Source organism: Neolamprologus brichardi, chromosome 22, assembly GCF_056152115.1.
Source record: "Neolamprologus brichardi isolate AB-2024 chromosome 22, ASM5615211v1, whole genome shotgun sequence".
NCBI classification, from domain to species: domain Eukaryota; kingdom Metazoa; phylum Chordata; class Actinopteri; order Cichliformes; family Cichlidae; genus Neolamprologus; species Neolamprologus brichardi.
In genome coordinates this window covers 14,701,788-14,716,799 of record NC_142124.1, presented here as the reverse complement: position 1 = coordinate 14,716,799, position 15,012 = coordinate 14,701,788, and the positions used below count along the sequence as shown (strand labels likewise).

Here is a 15,012-nt window from a genome sequence, read left to right as displayed (position 1 = left end):
GTGACCTAGTGGTTTAAAAATAAGTATAAATGAACTGCAGCTCTTCTTTTTGCTTCAAAACCACCAGCTGATTTAGTTTGAAGTAATACTGGCTGCCTGAATCTCACTCATCCTCCTTGCATTTCACTCACACTCACACACAAACAGCAGATCTGGCTCACTATCCCGAGTCCTGATCCTGTGTGTAGATAACCCATTTCCTACTGGTGAGAGGTTTTCATACACAAACATGAGAGGGGAGCGGGGGAAAGAAAGGAGAGAGCTAATATGTTTTTCCACTTACGATCACAGGGCAAATGCGTGTGTTTATGTGTATTTGTTCATCATCTCGCTTGCATCCGAGCCATCAACAACCTCGCTCCCCTCTCGTCCATAACAAGTCTTTCTAAGATGCCGTGCATGTATAAATGCCACTGCATTGTTTAGAGTCACTTTATCCTCAGTGAACTATGTTTTTTTCAGAGTTCAGGTGGGCCCCTGTAATGAAGAAGATATAATGGTTTGATTTGCTGGTGACCTCACAGATGTGTGTTGAGGGGAATCTGCAGCCCGGCACGTTTTTGTGTGTGGAGAGTATCTGCAATGCATGGCTGGTTGATTTTCTAAACTTGGAGGACTGTTATCAAAGTCAATACTGTATTTAGCCCCGGTTTTGAGTTGGAGGAAACACAGGTACACTCTGCACCTGTGTGTGTGGGAAGATATTGCCAGTAGTACAAAACGTCTTCTAAGGACTTTGTGTCTTCTGCACTTTCCACTTTGCTTGCTCCTCCTCTACTCTGTCTTGTATGCATTTTTTTCTTTTTTTAGACTCGTTTCTTTTCTCTTCACTCTGTCATTTGCGTCTTCAGTCTTTTTTTGTATTTATTTTGACTTGTCTTAAACTCGAGCAGACGTTCCAGTTCCACAACCTGCTTGTGGCGCTTTGAACTCATTAAGTAGAGTCATGGGAAAGTTAGGTGTGAGGTGATGCTTTACAAGTTTCCTTGTTGTTCATACAAAAGCAGACGAGGTTAAAGCCTCGGCAAGTTTAATGTTTGATCAAGGTGTTTCGGCCGTCATCGTGGTCATCAAAAAAAGCATCCGGGATTAGAGTTGAAATGTCTTCATAAACTTAAAGAAGTCCTTTCGGCTTCTTTTTCAGGAACTCGAGAGCACCACGATCTGGATGACTGTGAACCTACGCATACGTCTAACTACAACTCTCATTTATGCAATCACACAAGCACCTTTTTCTGTGCCTAAGAGCTTTACCTAACATTCACACACACTGCACGAGTGCAAACTAGGGGAGGCAGGGAGTAGACCGCTGACCGTCTGATCAACTTGCTACCTCCAGAGTCACAGCCACTAATAAGGTGGTCCATACAAGATGTTCATATGGTCATGTGACCACAAAGCAGGAGAGACCGGTCGAAAACCTGGCAGACACCAAATGTGGTTTAAAAGCATCCAGATCTGCAAAACCAGCACCACATGAACCAAATCCTGGAGATTTGGATTATCTTGGCTGGATTCTTATTCAGATTATTTTAAGCCTTTAAGTGATGAAGCTGGTGAAATTTAGTAGCCAATTTTTAGGTTTAACTGCAGAAAGTACAGAAAGTTATGGGAAAGATCAGATTTTTGTTTTCCTCAGGGGCAGGCTAAAGTCTGAACATACTTGGCTTCACCACATTGAGAGCTTTTCAGGCTCAGCTGCCCAGGGTTAACGTTAACACCGCGTCAGTGAGCTCTGTTCTTCAATGAAAAATCTGCGCTGAAGGCGTATTTAAAGTTTCCCTGTCCAAAGTCTTTCTAAAGTCATTTGTCTCTTATCTTTGTGTTGCTTTTTTCTAATCTCCGTCCTCATCTTTACTGACTCATCCTGGGTAGAAAATGTCTGAGAGCTAAAAGAGGCTCAACTTTCCAATTAAATTAGCAAAAAGCTGAGTGGATGCCAGGAATGACTGGCAGCACATCGGACTTCTTTTGGGTTGTAAATCTTGGCTGCCTTTAGAGCTTCGTGGATGAAGCACACACCTCGTCCTCACCAGCATTTGCAGTTAACTCTTGGAGTATGTTTTATCAAACCAGGATAATTGCCATCTGGGACTAAGAGAAGGCAGCACAACTGTTACACTCTCAATCCCTTAGCTTTTTTTTTTTTTTTTTTTTTTAACTTTTCCTCTTGAAGGAAACAGCCTCAGGTTCAGTCAGTAACATCTGGTAAACTCTAAAGACCAAAAAGAGTAAAATGAGCCATTCCTGAAAACGTACAACTGCAACTCTACCAAATTTAATGCAACAGAATTGAAACGCACAAACTCTACATCTGCATTTGAGTCACAGTAGCAGCAGGTGTCCTCTTCTTCTCTTCTCCCTCCCCTCTTTTGCAGCTTATAAAAACTCTTAGATGTGTCACTTGATGTAAAATAAAATCCTAATTACAGAGAAAATAACCAGATAGGAATAATTGATATATCTGCCACTGTATTTCAGATTCTTTAATATCATGTTCAAAATTCAAAATCTACAGATGTTCATATTTAAGAAGGACCCAGTGAATAGCTTTCACTTTTAAAAGGTGCTCATAGGGTCACTGAATATTCATACAGACCGGTCGGGTATCCTGGGTCGGTGAGGAGAGAGGATAACTGGCTGCGTGCCAGTAATGTCATTAACGCTGTTAGTAATACTGCACTCAAACTAATGGTTGCACGCAAACACTTGGGCACTTTTGAGCTAATTTTCCTGCAACACAAGAAGAAAGAGTGTTCAATCTGGGGTCCTTTTAAACCTTTTTATACCTGAGAGATTACACAAAGTGTCACGGGTTTAACTAAAAGTGCGGTGCTCTGATCAAACATCATCCCTCGTAGTATTTTAGCACATGTGGATGAAACGGTCCAGATGGTTTAATCAAGTCTGCGTACTTGCACTTCGTCATTTGATATCCGTGTCTATAAAGATGTTTGTGAAAATGTTCTAATTTGAAAGCTATTTGCCTTTTTTTGACTGTGAGTCACTAAGTTTGATCAGAGCATTATGTTGTCAGTGCTGCAGATGAAAAAGAAATACTGGAAACAACAATATAATATAGCAGACCTTTGCATCCTTTCTCATTTGCTGCTAATGATCTCAGGTTTGGATGCTGTTGCTGTTAGACGCATTAGATCCCAAATCATTTGTAATTCACCACAGATTGGTTGCAGCATGATGTAGTTTGTTGTTGTCATGAGCACGAGGCTGTCAGTGTAGGATGGCAGGTGGTTGGTCCTTTTGAATACAGTTTGCATAATGAAACAATTTAAATCTGCCATTTGAAGCACACTCACTCAATCACTTATTTATTTACTTATTTTTTACATCAGTGTGCCGAAATAAAAAAGGAGGCAAAAAGTTAGACGATCCATTGCACACCCAGACTCATTTTAAAATGGAAAATTGTCATTCACAAATTCACTTTTATGGTTTAACTGACTAGCAAAAACCTGCCCTGCCGGTGGTTTTTGCCAGGCCTGAGGCCTTTTTTACTTTGCTCATGTATTAATACACAGACATGTCTGTTCATTTATCTTGTTATTCTGCTTATCTTTATTATATCACCGTATATATAGTCGGATGTCAAAAATGTCTGTTCATAAACAACGACGTTGCTGTTTGTTTTGAGCTCAGCTGCTACACAGAAGCTATATAGATGCTGATAATCCTGGTACCCTAGGCAGTTTATGGAGTAAGTTTAATCAGGATTGATTGATGTGTCTAGGAGGAAATAGACATACATACATTACTACAGTCATTACGGTATACGTTCATATCCATGGGCAACAGTTTCGCTAGTGTTAGCTCCGGGTCCTTCTGCGACTTTGGCTTTCAGGCTATCAAATATAGTAAAGTCGCCTGATTTTAGACATATTGTGTATTTAACCAGATATGTTTGTGTTGCCATGGCGTGCTTTGACTTACAAATGTTGGAGAGAGTGTTAGCTGCATCAAGTTTGAAAAAAGGGTAATCACACCTGAGACAGCCTTTGGTTTGCTGCCACATCGCAGGAGTCTCGCTCTCTTTCTTAAAGTATCACGCAGATCACATGAAAGCATGACCGTAATATAATTGTTAAATTGTGAATCATCTCCACGGCAGTGCTATAAAAACACTGCATGCTATAAAAACACTGCATACTAGCATGCTTGGGATTAGTTTACAAATATTGACTGCGTCAAGGCGATAAAAGTCGTACAAAATCTTTTATTCTTGTCATTTCCCTTTCATTCGTTATTTATACAGCACCTCTCTTTGTTTGATGGCGTAAACTCCCAGCACTGGTAACTATTCTATGCTTTCTAAAGTAAACACAACATAGTTTTTTGCTGGTGTCACATTTCATTGCCGAATGTTAAGGCTAGCAGGTTTAGTGAGACAGAACAACAACATATGAGCAGAGAAGCAGAGCAAGAAAACAAAACCTACCTTGACTTATTCCATTGACCTATATTTGCTTTGTTTATTTGTTTTTTCCCCCAGAAATAAGAAAGCAGTACCACACTGGATAAATTCTCACTAACAAGTTTTTACAACGTTACTGCTCTAGTAGTATGTTTCATTAGGTTTAATTATATTTATATTTTTGCATAATCACGATCAACTTGTCTGTTAACAACTACTGTAAAGTTGTGTGTTGCAGCAGTTGAGCGTTGTTCATATTCATTTGCCTTTATCAGCTTTAAGCATGTGTGTGTGTGTGTGTGTGTGTGTGATATTCCATCAGAAGTGTGGGCGGCGTCAGAACGTTTAGTGCAGTCCTGAACAGGTCAGGGCAGGCACTTGTCATTCTTCTGACTTGCTGCCATACGTGCTGATGTGAAACAATAATGTTGGTTACAAGACAAAAACAAACACACCAGTGTTTAACTGCTTTCAGCAGCCTCATGTGGTGAGCTTAGGGGTGGTGTGTGCGTTCTTACTGAGGTTTGAACTCACTCAGAGGCAGCTTTAGGGTTATGTTTTTATTCAAATGTCAGTGAGAGGCAAAAGTGTACTGAGACAGGCAGTGCTTGGCCACACTGGAGGCCGGAAAGAAGAAACGCACTAACGAGAGATAGAGAAAGTAGATTGATATCACCTCCTCGGTCTCTTTTTTGGTGGGGGGTTTTTCTGCCTTGTCTGGCTTGCAGCTCCCTTGTGGTTAGAAACCTCAGCGGGGGTGTTTGTGGGAAGATGCACACTCCAAAACATATACATGCACACGGTCTCTTTAAAAGGGGGCAGCCCCCTTGGGCAGCACCTTTGGGCCATGCATGTGGGGGTTGCAGTAATACAATGTTGGATAGTGGGGGGTACTGTAGTGTGCAGGGTTTGAGGTGGTTGAGCTACAGTGGTGTGTGTGTGTGGGTATGTATCGGGTCTGGGTGACACACGAGTACTCTGACTCTGGGGCAGAAGTAGGTCAGACCTGCTGTCAGCAGCTTGTCAAAACCTCACCGTAACCAGCTTCACCTATTCAGATGTGCAGGGCCGCTTTAACATCAGAGGCCTTTGATGGTCATTTGTTGGCCTGTTAATTTCTGGGTCAGCAGATTATCCTAATAATGATTAGAAATTAACCACACTGTAGACACAACGCTGACATCCAGTGTCTAGACAGGCTCAGATCACCAGGCCTTGCAGATTAAAACAACAGTGTCCAAGCACGTGCGTGGCCTCGGTGTTCAGCCTGTTTAACCATATAATAATAATTTATTACAAATGTGAAATAGAGTGGTGTTCTTAAAAAGCTGAAGAGGGGCTATGTAACATTTTAGCACAAGTCTAGCTTGCTGTCTTTACTTTAGCCTCAAACCTGGAAAACTTAAGGCCAGCGATGTCGTTTATTTTGATTTTGGAAGTGTAAGGTAAGCTTGCTAGCTGTGTTGTGTTTGAATTGGCTGCAGTTCGTATGGTGGGCCAGACAGAGTGCTAACTAGCCAGCCTGTTAGCTAAGAGGGCTAAAAATAAACATTAAGATGACCAGGCTATTACAGGCTGCTAAGCAAGCTGACACAACATACAGTCAAGGTCTCATCTCTCCTTTCCTCTCCTGTTTTATTTGCTAACGCTAACGTTGCCTGTATTTCTTCTTTAATTCTACAAAGATGATCACGATCCTTTCTCCAAAGTTCAATCTAAAATAAGTGTGAGCTTAAATAATGAACCTATGTGAAATATTCCAGTCCTGTGACACAATCCTAGCTTTGACACAGACCCTAATTAGAAATGAATACAAATCAATGTGTAATTTCTTATATAAATATGCACTTGTTGAGCCCATTGTCGCTCAGATATTTACTCAGAGATACTGGCAGTTCAGCGACACAGGCGCGGTGTCCTTGTCGTCACCAGATGACGCACCAGTCGTGCTAATTCATACAGATGCCACACTCAACATGTATGGATGCTTCTTCAGGATCCAATAAATTTACTACTACTCATAATATTTAGCATGCAGTGTTGATGCTGTGACTGGGTGTAAAAACAGGGCCACTGTTGAGTCAAGGCAGCACCACCAGAGGAGACCTTGCATGTGTTGTGACGTGAGCGACCTGGTTTGCTCGTCAAAAGGACAAGAACACAACAGCCACTGATGAAAGAACTTGTTGATGTCTGTTCAGCTAAGCCATCGTTATCTGTGTACCTCTCTGTACGTCTGTTTTCTCTGTTTGTTGTGGCTAATCTGTTGGAATAATGGGAATAATGAGATTACTGCTAAATTGTTAGCTGTGTTGTAGCCACAACATGCAGTAGTGTGCAAAGGCCTTGAAGTACTCACAAATGAGCCTTGAGCTCATTCCTATGTATTTTGATAGGAAAATTAGAAATGGTGCAGCAGTTTATTGAAACCATGAACTCTACGTCTAACCCAAGGTTACCTAGCTGAAAATGGATGGAAGAGCAGTCAGTGTCCTAGCAAAAACATCAAAAGAGCCTCAGAGAGCCTGAACAGCTATTGACTACTATTGACTAAGACAACTTGAAAGACTTTAAAGACTAAATGACAAGACAGTCTGGCTCCTTGGAAACAAAATATAAAGAAATGATTGAAAATTTTCAGCCCATAAAACCAGATATAACCAGTGTAACTCTTTTATAATTAATTGAATTGGGCAAATTAAATTTTTATTTAGATGTCACTGCGAGCTGTGTGGTTGTTGTGACGCAGGTTTGTTGACACGTCTGTAGTTCTGCTCTCTGACTGAAAACAAAGAGGCTCAGATTAATCGTCTCTCAGACTCAGCTGCTCCTAATTATGCTCTCAAGTGAATTTGGGTTAATGTTAGTATATTAGTTTTGCCAGAGTTATGTAAATAGATCTAATATATCATTTCCCACACCAAATTAACACGCCTCCTGCCTCATGCAAGTGGGTGGAATAATTTTATTCTAGTTGTTTGAGCTACTCAGATGCATAATATGCGCAGACATCATATAATAACACACAAAAGGAACTGAAGTTTTAGGCAAGAAAGCAATGTGTGGTGTCTCGTTTTCAAATTCCCTGATTTAGTCCATTTTGTTTTGTGGTGGGGAGACTTTTCTGACGTCACTAGAAGGTTGACAGTGACTAGAAGGTTAACCTTGGCTGAACTCGCAGTGAAACAGTTTTTGTGGTGTCTCGTCATTTCAGCAAGCAGAGACCTTTGGCGTCTATTTTGAGAGAAGGCAGCTGGGAGTTTCAGGTGAGGCTGGGACTGGGGATTAATTTAGAGCTGCTAGGACATCACATGGATAAAACCAAGTCGGTGGGAGGCTCTTCTAAGTGTTTTAATATGCGTGTGTGTTAGAGTGCATGTAAGTGAACAGCACTTATATTATGTCATATTCATGCCAGCCGGTATAGTGATCTAAGCGCTGTGTAATGAGTAGGAGATTTGTCATTGAGACTACAGCACGTTGATACACATGTGCCCCCCCTGTACTCCCTGCACTGCAGCACTGCTGCACCATAACACTAACAGCCAGCTTCCGTCTACCTCCCAACCTCGCTCTGTTTCTCTTGCTCTCTTATCCCTGCCATCTGCTCCCCAAAAACTGGTCAGTGGTTGTTTTTCATGGGAAAATCATCTACAGAAAAAGGCTGTTCAAGTCTTTTTGCACATGCAAAGGTTTGCGCAGCATCCTGCGTGTTTACATGCCACTTTTAGGGTGTAGATAACTGAAATGTAGACAACAACAGAAGATAACTCAGGGAGAAACAGAACACTAAACATCTGCCAGCGACATATTTCTATTTCATTTTATCACTCTCGCACACAAGTGCACGCAAACGCAGACGCGCACACATTTTTAAAGCCACATACTGTGCCAACCGACAAAGGTTTTTTTCTTCTGAGACTTTTTTCAGTGTTGGAAACATTTGACTTGAGCCAACTCTCTTACCCAGTTAAAGGCCCTGAGAATTTCCTAGTTTACATAGCAGTCATAATAACTATGTGTGGTATTATGAATATCTAAGATATTTAGTACAGAAAAAAATTAAAAGTTAATTATATAAATATACTAAAATATCCATGACTCCTGCTGATGATACACATGTCTCAGCTTTGGATATTGGCCAATACTGAGTACACAACCAGTATCAGTATTTAATAAGCGATAAGCTGTGATCCTCAGTGTGAGTAAGAGACTGTGAATCAGTTGTTTTTTTTTTAAACTCAGTCACAGTAGAGTACAAATAGGAAAACAACCTCCCTGCGATTTGTAAAAAATCCAATCCAATCCAATCCAATTTTTTTGCATTTACTGACCGCTTTCATGTATCTGCGGTGACAAACTGGTATCCCATAGAGTGAGAGTGCAACACCCTCAACCTCTGTGTGACCGTTTCCTATCACAAGGCAAGTGCACAGGTCACCTGGTTGGAGGAAACCTGTCTCCAAACAGTTGCGGTCCAGTCACTCTTTGTCACTTTGGTGAAGGTTTGCAAATAATTGCGGTCACATTTATAAATATAGACAGCTTGATTGCATTTTGTTGGCAATCTGAGTCAGTCTGTGAGCTCAACCTTCTCTTTATATTAGAGACCGCAAATCAACTGGTTTCCCAATAGCTTTATTCAGGTTATATTACTATATAAAAGGAAGGTTGCTGAGTATCTCTGTCATTTTGCAGTCGAATCTTTGTCCTGCATAAACTGCATAACATTTGTGGAGGAATTTCTTTCAAATTATGTGGAATCCCAAACACGTTTGCAGTTTTATGTAGATTTATTACAGTTAATTGCAGTATAATACAAAAAATTGCAAGTTCACCAGATTCAGTTGCAGGCTGGTTGCAGTATGACTGCAAGTGGTTGACGACATGGTCCCCACCTTCAAAAACAAGAAGATTAAAGGGTCATGGCACATGATTGCAACAATAATTTTGATTCTCTTGGGTGACTTTAGCATTAAGCAGTATTTAAAATTAGCTTAAAATTCATTTTAAACAAAAATCTGCATTTTTGATATGCTGTCCTCTTCTTTAATGTCACCTCAGTGTGAGAGTGGCTATTCTGTTTCCTCTCCTCTGCTCTCTGTTTTACTGATGTGCAGAACAGAGGTGAAGTGAAGATAATGGTAACCCAGTTGACTACATCTTGCTAGATTGCTCTAAGAAGAAGTGCAATAAAAGCTTCCAAGTGCTAACTGTAACAAAACAAAAGAAAACAAAGAAAGAGCGAAGTTGCCAGCCGTCCACTCGTCCACAGTGTGTTTGCTATAAATCACAACTGAATCTCAGACCAGTGCCAACAAACAGAACTTGTCAACATGGCTAGCTGACTAGCTACAGTTAAAATTTCTGGACTCAAAAGCATTCACACCACATGGACACAAGTTGACCGTGACTCAGAGGGAGACTTTATACCAAATGTAGTCAAGGTGTAAGGGCTGTAGATGTAAGGTTTTTTTTTTTTTTGGAGATTAAACAGGCAGGCTGTGATGAAGAGAGGTGAAGCGTGGCTGGCACAGTGTACAGGCAGACTGATGGCAGAGACCGGGTGAGCTGGCTTGGCAGACAGCTAGAGTGGGCAGGCAGGGAGAAAGGAGCTGCTGCCGGTGAGCTTGAGGAGCTGAAGCTTGATAGCAGGCGGAGAGGTGGGGGTGAAATCTAAGCACAATGAAATTAAATTAGTTTAACTCACTCACAAACACAATAAACGTGATAATGGTGTCTCTCCTGTGATGTCTGTCAGATAGCGACTGGAGAGTCGAGTAGATGTATGGCTGGTGATGAGCTGATGAGCCACCGGTTTTAGATGCTGATCGAATTGACTGCAGGAAATGTGAATGGTGCTACAACTACAAGTGACACACAGAGAGATAATAGGACAGGAAAACAAGAGACACAGAAGAAAGGAGACAGGAAGGAGTACAACAAGGGTCATGACACTGACAGCAGTCTGTGAAATTAGATTACACAATTCCCTGCCCTTTTTACCTTTCTTTGGATCACAAATCCTTAATCATAATAATGAACAATATTAGGCTACTGATCTTGGAGTAATAAAATACCTGCCTCTTTATTTTTATTTACTCAATGCACAAAAGCATCTGCAGCCCCTGCAGAATGTGAATTTGATCCTGGCGTCCTTGTAATCTATATGTACCTCTATATAGGTCAGCGTGGCATCGTTTACAGAGTGCACACGTGCTTCACTGCTCTGCAGCAACACAACTTATGTTTACATATGTGAAACAGTGATGATTTGAGAAAAGAACACACATAATTAATAAGAATTAATTCAATTGGTCTGTCAGAAAAATTATGAAAAATATATATCATAACATCCCGAAATTCAACGCCTATCCCTCACATAATGCGTCTGATTAACAGTAAAACCTTTCTAATATTTAAAGTTATGTATAAAAAAAGGATAACTTGATAACTTGAACTTCATATGAAAACAGGTTATCAATTATTTTGACTATCCAAGAATACCTTGAAAATATTTCCTGATCTCACACCTGTGGTTACGTCTTGGTTACGAGTCAAGATTGTTGTTTGCACTCAACTTTCAAAGGTGTTGGTGAATGTGAGGGACAAACAGACTGAGCGGCAGAAGCAATATGTTGTACTGTAATCAAAGAAATCAAACAATGTGTACTCATTTTACTACAGCAGTCTGAAATTAAAGTAAATGAAGTGTGGATTATAGGTTTCATGCTTTATCATATCTTATTCTGTCAGCATCCATGGTGGCAACCAACACTGTTGTAGACAAACGGTGAGATTGTAAAGAGGTTCGTTGTGCTAACACACATATGTGATGATGTGGACTGTGGATCATAGCAGGACTGCTGCCTTTGAGCAGAGTAGCCTCCACCATTAACTAAAGGTTAGCTTGCTGTTGAGGCTACGCCTGGCTCGTGTCCCAGCTTCTGTAAAGTTAAATATCTACTGTACATTATACAGCTTCAGGTAGCCCACCATCGCCAGAGTACAATCATCCTTAAATTTGTGATTTGGAAATACAATAAGACCGACTAGATTAAAATAAATATTTGTTGCTGGCTCAAAAGTTGAACATATTTTACAGTATTTGGAATCTAGTTGTTTTCAGTTCTTGCAGAGTACTAAGTAGTTGTTTTTTACCGTGCCAGCTCCTTATTAAAAAAATTCAAGGCTGGTTGCGCTTTCCATGAGAACAATGTTTAAAACTGGTTTTAAACCTAACACTGAGCTGTGGAAGAAATTAAGTACTGCGCCTTTGAAACAAAAAGAAACCAACAATCACATATACGTAAGCTCAATTTTCTCTTTACAGCAGTTAAAACAACGGAAAAAAAAATCGGGATTTGTTTGTTTGGGGTTGTGTGCTATGGGAAGCCGCTGGCTCCAACTGTTGTTGTTGCCGCTTGCTTTCCAGCTCCACCCCTGCGCCCAAATTAGATGTTCTCGGCTTTGCATAACTGATAAGACTTGCATGGTTTTCATGTCTGCAAAGTCAACTTGCTCTGCAGACGCGAGTCATGAGTCAGCACTGAAAAAGAAAGAGGAGCAGGGGAACGGAGAAGGTGGATGAAGTGAGAAAGACAGCGCTCGCTCTGATTTCACGTTTGTGTCACAGGTAATCTGGTCTATGGAGCAAGAATAAACACCCACTAAAATAGACTCGGGTTATGCGTGTTTAGTGTGTGCACTGAAGAGTCAGAAATCCTGTGTGTGTGTGTGTGTGTTGCTCTGTGAGACATGGGACATGGCAGACTCTTAATTTGTCTGACCTTGAACTTCACAGGCATCTCCTTTGCTTCCCTCCTGCTCTTATTTTCCTCTCATCTTCTTCAGTAGGATTTTTAAAGGTTCATTGCAAGCATTTGTCTTAGTTGTGTTTCAGTCTGTGAGTGAGTCTTTCCTTGCATTTCACTCGGTTGCTCCCTGGAAAGCTGAGTTTCAGTTCTATATAAGCTGGTGCCGCATGTGTGTGGACTGATGATTAGAAACCATGCATTGCTGTCTGTGTGTGTGTGTTTGAGGACTACAAATGCAGGATGAATAGTGCTGCCTGAGCAGGAGATTGCAAGCTACTGTCCTTAAAGGCACCCATCCTCATATTTGCAACCTACACAAAATTAATTTAGGCCTAAAAAGGATCTGAAGAAGAGACTTGGACCATGGTGTTGGTGATGGTTTGCTATTAAGACTCGGGATTTCACTGTCAGAAGAGATGGATTAAAAGCTTCTTGTGTTTACCAAATTATTCAAATTGATTCAGCTCCTGTTTCATGGCAGTTTTCACCCTGACAACTCACGCTGTTTAGCATTTCTTTGGTTAATTCAGCCGTTTGTGCTCAGCAGGTGTCCTCTCCCAGTCACTTGAGTTATTTTTGAGTATCACAAAAATGAAGCACGTCTCACATTCAGTTAGTTTTATGCATTTCTTTATAGGTTTACTTCCAGGCAGAGAAATGTCATTATATAAATGTCATTATAATACTGAAATCAAATTGAAGAGATGTAAAGCTTGAAATTGGCAGCGAGCATTAGGTACTATTTATTCAATCATTGTGTGGTAGTATGACTGTATGCATCAGCGCTGCCGTCAGATTTCACTAAAGCTATTCACTAAAATCTTGACTGTTACAGAAACTCTAGCTGTATACTTTCGGGTAAAGCATCTGCTAATCGAAGCTGCGTGACCTTAAATTTAAGGCAGTGCTATATAATACCAGTGCAATTTTTTTAACTTGACTGTCACATGCCCATACCAGTCATATAGACTCCACGCCTAGAGTGCACAACGAGACAGGCCCAGACATGTCTGAGTGCAAGAGCTGCACATCAGAGAGCTGCTTCAATGACCCTTCAACAAAGCTTAATACATTGTTCCAGCAAAAGGTGGGAACAAACGTCACCACCCAAGCTAAAAACACAAAGCTCTTACAGCTGGTGATTTAGACAAAAGTAAACTAATGACCATTTCTAGAGAACTTGCTAGTTGCACTCACTTACTGTGCAGGTTTAGTGACTTTAGTTATTAATAAACTGAAGCAGTTATGCAGTTATGTCACATTTTTGCCTAAAAATCACTGGAAACTACAATCTAGGCTACTTTTGTGCTTACATTTGACATATTGTGTGTCACTGCTATAATCCTGCTGCTGATACTTTTAGTGTCAGTGCTGTCAGTGACTGTAGCTCATTTGAAAAGAATACCCTTCCTTTTCTTAACTTGTAAAGGCTGCTGCAATCACCAAGAAAACATTATTAATTGAAATATAGTTTGTAACCAGTACTTTCCACCCCTTTTAAATTATTATTAATATATTAAATGATTAGCAGAAAAATTGTTTTAGGAAATTCTCAATAGTTTTTTATTAAGCAGTAAATTAAGAGCTGAATTTAGTGGTTGGCTGTAGCCCCTAAAGGCCTGTCATAGATGAAGAAACCAATTGACATCCTCACAATAAGTATTTAATCGTGTTGGTACTGTATCGGTTGTGTTTTTCTTCTTCTTGTTGTTTTAAACTTCACATTAATGTGTGTACCATTTGGGGGGGGGAAAAACTCATTGCTTCCCAGAATTGCAGCGTCTCCACCCTGTTGGGAACCATAAATTATGTCCACCATCACACATGAAGTATTTGGAGATATGTGGCCAACCAGATTGGAACATTTTGTTGGTGTTTTTGTGTTTCAACATGGAGACTTTCAGCACATCGCGTTCCCTCTGTCTTGACCGTGGAGATTCTGATGTTCTTTCTGTTGTTGCGCTCAAATCCAAACATAATTCACAAGAACATTTGGGGCATATTTGTATTTTAAATGTACGCCCGGAGAGAAGAGGGGCCGTTATGTAATCTGCTGCAGTGTGTGAGGTCAGGTGACGAGGGTCCTATCTGTGTGTGCACAATAAAATATTCAGGACCATCTTGAGGACATCATGAATCTTAATGAGGACATGTGAGTACACTAGGAGTGGAGGAAAGAAAGAAACTCTGTTGATCTGTCTCTTCTCCCCTCTCCCTCCATCGCTGGTTCCTCCCACCATCCACCTGTCAAAAACCCTCCTTCCTTCCACCCTTCCTCCCGTCACCGCTCTCCTTCCCTCACTCTAATTTTATTTACTTTCTCAATCTCTCGCTAAGAGGCTCGATAAGAGTCTTAGCACTGTTATTTTGTATGTGTGCTGTTCACGTGGCAAGCATTAGTGTGTGTTGGGTGTGATGAATCGTGCGGTCTCCATGGGTTTTAATCCAGTGGGCCACTGCGCACAAAAACACACACTTTGGAATTCGGCTCTGTGGGAAATTGTATTGAACTTCCATGCAGACTGTGTTTCTCTGTCTCTCCGTGAAGCGCGCTATTAGCTGAAGGCCTCCCCTTCTTGTACTCCTCGTTCTCCTTCTCCTTTTTAAAGATTGTTTTTTTTTTTTCATCTGTCTGTCGTTTCTTCTCGCCACACACACAAGCCCTCTGTTTGAGACAGTAGCTCAACTTGAAAACATTTTAGCTCATAAAACACATTGCATTCTTTCATCCTTCCCGTCCAGTTTCAAAGACTGTCCGAGTGTCTG

At 40.8% G+C, this 15,012-nt stretch overlaps 1 protein-coding gene across 2 annotated transcripts in view; it reads left to right on the top strand.

The window, feature by feature from the left end:
• The window catches only part of slc45a4a (solute carrier family 45 member 4a), a 52,055-nt gene that overhangs the window by 3,023 nt on the left and 34,020 nt on the right, over positions 1 to 15,012 (top strand). Inside the window, exon 1 of one of the 2 annotated variants that reach the window (XM_006787927.3) lies at positions 11,921 to 12,065. The exons of the other annotated variant lie outside the window; for it this stretch is intronic. The gene's annotated coding sequence lies outside the window, so the exon portion shown is untranslated. Of the gene's footprint in view, positions 1 to 11,920; positions 12,066 to 15,012 lie in introns of those variants that run through there. 2 annotated transcript variants of the gene reach the window in all.